Raw genomic sequence first — 5961 nt, forward strand, 5'->3', positions numbered from 1 at the left:
ACCACTACACGTCAGCAAGGAGACAGAAGTGCGTAGCCTGCGAACGCCATTCTGGGCTGGCCTTCACTGAGAAGCAGAGCATTATTCCCTGATATGAAATGAACGTGTTTTGATTTGTGGGTGCTTCTTGAATATAAAAATAGGCCTATTCAGTGTTTCTATTTTTATAAAATAAAATATTGAGTCCTTAGCCATCTTCAAGATTCGGCTAAAAACACATCTCTTCCATTTTTGTTTGACTCTCTGACTCTATCACTCTCTATTCTAATTATATTCTTTAAAAAAAAAAAAGAATATAATATTTTCTTTTTGTTTTATTATACAGTTAACAAAAGCAAAAAAGGCCTCTAACACTAGTTTGCTCTATTCTTTTTTTAATTCTATCTGTTTTCTTTTTATTTATTATATCATTTAAAAAAAAAAAAAAAAACCTTGCTATGTGTACTGCGTTAAGATGAGACTTGTCATAGCACTTGCATATCATTGCTCTTTTGTTGATTTTGATTGCTTCCGTTGTCCTTATTTGTAAGTCGTTTGGATAAAAGCATCTGCTAAATGGCTAAATGTAAATGTAATAAAATAAATGCAAATCAACAAAACGCTAAAAATATTATTCATTATTCCATGGACTGTCTGAATACTGGATTCTGATTGGCTGGCAGGCAGAGCTGGGTAGTAACTGATTACATGTAATCTGGATTAGTAATCAGATTCCAAAAATTAAGTACTTGTAATCAGATTAAGTTACATTTTAAAATACTCGTAATCAGACTACAGATACTTTTTTATTGATTACATGATTACATATTATTCACACAATAGCAATAAATTATTTATAATTTATTGATTCTCTCTAATTCCTCTTTTTTATCTTTTAAATTTTCCTTTCTAAAATAGTCCACCGCTTATATACACTCAGAAAGTCCAGTTTTGTGGACATTCACACATAGACTAGTCATTAGTCAGGTGGAGACACAGCATTTGACCAATGGATTTACAAAAATCATTTCAGGTTTAAGAAGTGTTTCAACATTGCATCAACTACTGATGAACACATTCATTTTTATTTGAATTATCACTCAGTGGGTTATTTATGTATTATTATGTATTATTGAAAGGCTTTTGTCTTTCAAACTCATTAAAATGCACAAATTCCCATTATTTCTTATTTACAGACATTCTCAAACTTTATGTCATCTTTCACGTAATATATTTACTTTAAAGGGGTGGTCAATCAGCAATTCTGTAAAAGACAATATCTCCCTTTGCATTGAACTTTGAGCATCGTAACTTTGCAGATGTTGTTTGTGCACAATCAGCAACATTACACACTAACTAAAGTTAAAAAAGTGAAATCATAATCAATGACCCCTTTAAGTAGCCCTGAGATTTTAAAATAAATATTTAAATAATTAAATATCACATTTGCATGTTCACGGTTCTCTGACATTGGTCAATGGTCATATGGCATGCAGGTAAACATAAAATATTTCTTATTTTTTAGTAAGTGAATTATTTTAATTTTACATTTTTATGATTTAATTACATTTTTGCCTTTCATTAAACTCACAAACCCCTGGGATTCCTTTAGGAACCCCAGTTTGGGAAACCTTTATGTAATATTATGTTTAATGCACTTCATGTTGTTAATTACAATGAAAGGAATATATTTTCTCACTCTTTGTATTTTTACATCATTATGATAGAAGATTATCCTGTTTAAATCAATGTGATAAATGAGTTAGGTCAAAAGTAATCTAAAAGTAATCTGATTATATTACCTAAAATGTGTAATGTAATGGATTACCTTAACTGACTACAATTTTTGTCATGTAATTTGGAATCAGTAACAGATTACAATTTGTAAGTAATCTACCCAGCTCTGCTGGCAGGTATGCAGTAAAACTCTTTACCAAACACCAATGACTTGTACATATGGATACAGTCATTTTAGACACTTCCAAAACTGTTGGAACAGAGATGGAAATACAATTTTTAGATACATGAATTATGTTTCCATCTTTGTTGCCACAGTTTTGGAAGTGCCTTTTTCTGTTCTAAAGAAGGGGGTGTCCCAATACGTTTGTCCATATAGTGCCAAGTCATTGGTGTTTGGTGATGAGTTTTTAGGCTCAAGATCTGCATTTAAAGTCACACCAGAGGTGTTCAGCTTTCTGCAGACCAGTCAAGTTCTTCCACACTGACTCAATCAGTCATTTCTTTTTGAACCTTGCCTTATACACAGAGGCATTGTCATGTTAGAATAGAAAAGGGTCCTGTCCAAACTGTTGCTTTAAAATTAGAAGCACACAATTCCCTAGAATATCATTATATGCTTAAACATTAAGATTTGTACTCATGGAAATAACTAAAGTAGTCAAACCTGTTCATTAGAAGGGCTGACCCAATACTTTTGGCAATATAGTGTATATTCAGTGGTGTGAAAAAGTGTTGGCCCCCTTCCTGATTTTTTCTTTTTTTGCATGTTTGTCACGCTTTAATGTTTCATATCATCAAACAAATTTAAATATTAATCAAAGATAACACAAGTAAACACAACATGCAGTTTTTAAATGAAGTTTTTTATTATGAAGGGAAAACGAAATTCAAACCCACATGGCCCTGTGTGAAAAAGTGCTTGCCCCCTAAACCTAATAACTGGTTGTGCCATCCTTTGCAGCAACAACTGCAATCAAGTGTTTGCAATAACTGGCAATGAGTCTTTCACATCGCTGTGGAGGAATTTTGGCCCACTCTTCTTTGCAGAATGGTTTTAATTCAGCCACATTGGAGGGTTTTCAAGCATGAATGGATTGTTTAAGGTCATGCCACAGCATCTCAATTGGATTTAAGTCCAGACTTTGATTTGGCCACTCCAAAACCTTAATTTTGTTTTTCTTGAGACATTCAGAGGTGGACTTGCTGCTGTGTTTTGTATCATTGTCCTGCTGCATAACCCAAGTGCACTTGAGCTTGAGGTCACAAACTGATGGCCGGACATTCTCCTTCAGGATTTTCTGATAGAGTGCAGAATTCATGGTTCCATCAATTATGGCAAGTCATCCAGGTTCTGAAGCTGCAAAGCAGCCCCAGACCATCACACTACCATCACCATGTTTGACTGTTGGTATGGTGTTCTTTTTATGAAATGCTGTGTTGGTTTTATGCCAGATGTAACGGGACACACACCTTCCAAAAAGTTCAACTTTTGTCGCATCAGTCCACAGAATATTTGCCCAAAAGTCTTGAGGATTATCAAGATATTTTTTGGCAAATGTGAGACGAGCCTTTGTGTTCTTTTTGGTCAGCAGTGGCTCTTGCCTTGGAACTCTCCCATGGATGCTGTTTTTGCCCAGTCTCTTTCTTATTGTTGAATCATGAACACTGACCTTAATTGAGGCAAGTGAGGCCTGCAGTTCTTTAGATGTTGTTCTGGGTTCTTTTATGACCTCCTGGATGAGTCGTCTTTGTGCTCTTGGAGTAATTTTGGTAGGCCGGCCACTCCTGGGAAGGTTCACCACTGTTCCAAGTTTTTGTGGATAATGGCTCTGACCATGGTTTGCTGGAGTCCCAAAGCCTTAGAAATGGCTTTATAACCCTTTCCAGACTGATACATGTAAACTATTTTGTTTCTCATCTGTTTATGAATTTCTAAAGATCGCAGAATGATGTGTTGCTCTTTAAGCATGCTTCACTTTGTCAGACAGGTTCTATTTAAGTGATTTCTTGATTCAACAGGTCTGGCAGTAATCAGGCCTGGGTTTGGCTAGTCAAATTTGACTCAGCTTTCTAAAATAATGTGGTTAATCACAGTTCTTTCATGATTTAATAGGCAATTAATTTTTCACGTTGGGCCAGGTAGGTTTGGACAGCTTTTTTCCCTTAATAAATGAAATCACCATTTAAAAACTGCATTTTGTATTTACTTGCATTATCTTTGTGTAATAATAAAATTAGTTTGATGATCTGAATCTTTTAAGTGTGACAAATATGCAAAAAATTAAAAAATCAGGAAGGGGGCCAACACTTTTTCACACCACTGTATACAGTCATGGCCAAAAATATTGGCACCCTTGGTAAATATGATCAAAGAAGGCTGTGAAAATGTATCTGCATTGTTAATCCTTTTGATCTTTTATTTAAAACATTCACAACAATCTAACCTTTCATTGGATAATAAGAATTTAAAATGGGGGGATATATCATTTATGAAATAAATGTTTTTCTCTAATACACATTGGCCACAATTAACGGCACCCTTTTATTCAATACTTTTTGAAACCTCCCTTTGCCAGTTTAACAGCTCTAAATGTTCTCCTATAATGCCTGATGAGGTTAGAGAACACCTGACAAGAGATCAGAGACCATTCCTTCATCCAGAATCACTCCAGACACTTTAGATTCCCAGCTCCATTACGGTGCTTCTTCTCTTCAGTTCACCCACTCATTTTCTACAGGGTTCAGGTCAGAGGACTGGAATGGCCATAGCAGAAGCTTGGTTTTGTGCTCAGTGACCCATTGTTGTGTTGTTTTTGAGGTTTGTGTTTGGATTATTGTACGGTTGCAAGATTCAAACATTTTCTAACAGAATCAGTCACTTATTGATTTTTTGATCCGTTGGTATTTGATAGAATCCATGATGCCGTGTGTCTAAACAAGATGTCCAGGACCTCCAGCAGAAATATAGGCCCACAACATCAAAAATACAGCAGTATATTTCATTGTACACATGGGGTACTTTTTATCCCTGTGTTCACCAAACCCATCTTGAGTGTTTGCTGCTAAAAAGCTCATTTTTAGTTTCATCTGACCATAGAAGCCAGTCCCATTTGAAGTTCCAGATAGTCGTGTCTAATAACTGAATATGCTGGAGTTTGTTTTTGGATAAGCTTGGAGAATATTTCTTGAAACCCTCCCAAACAACATGTGCTGATGTAGGTGCTGTTTGACAATTTTTTAAAAGTTTTCTGACCCCGAGTCTCAACTATTTTCTGCAATTCTCCAGCTGTGGTCCTTGGAGAGTCTTTAGCCGCTCAAACTCTCCTTCTCACCGTGCATTAGGACGATATAGACACACGTCCTCTTCCAGGCAGTTTCCTAACATTTTATGTTGATTGGAAATTCTTAATTATTGCCCTGATGGTGGAAATGGAAATTTTCACTGCTCTCGCTCTTTTCTTAAAGCCACTTCACTAATTTGTGAAGCTCGATTATCTTTTGCTGCACATCAGAAATATATTCTTTGTTTTTTCTCATTGTGATGGATGATTAAGGGAATTTGGGCTTTGTTTTCCCTCCTATTTATATTCCTGTGAAACAGAAAGCCATGGCTTGATAATTGCATGTTCATAATCACCCTGGAGTGCTCAAAATTGTGAATATGAATGGGAATATACTTCAGAGATATTTTACTCATAAGAATTTCTAGAGGTGCCAGTAATTGTGTCCAACGTGTATTTGAGAAAAACATTTATTTCATAATGATATTTCCCCCCATTTCAAATTCTTATTATCCAATGAAAGGTTAGATTTTTGTGATTTTTTTAAATAAAAGATCAAAAGGATTAACAATGCAGATTAATTTTCACAGCCTTCTTTGATCATATTTACCAAGGGTGCTGATACTTTTGGCCATGATTATATATATATATATATATATATATATATTTAGATTAACTGTCATAGCTGTCATACCTGTCATAGCTATGCAAAGATTTGATTTCAAAAACATTATCATAGTGTCACGCCCCTGGACTGTTTTGTTGTGTTTTTGCTCCCCATGTGTTCCCTGTGACCCAGTTTCTTCCCAGTCTGATTGTGTTAATTTGATTCCAGGTGTGTCTCCTTAGTTCCTTGATTGTCCTGTCTTTAAAACCCCCAGTCCTTTCAGTTAGTATTTGTCGGTCTTTAAGTGTCTACCCTGCCTGTGGTCCTATTTGTATATTAAACTCCTGTGTTGTG

Source organism: Onychostoma macrolepis, chromosome 07 (genome assembly GCF_012432095.1).
Source record: "Onychostoma macrolepis isolate SWU-2019 chromosome 07, ASM1243209v1, whole genome shotgun sequence".
In the NCBI taxonomy this organism is placed as follows: Eukaryota; Metazoa; Chordata; class Actinopteri; order Cypriniformes; family Cyprinidae; genus Onychostoma; species Onychostoma macrolepis.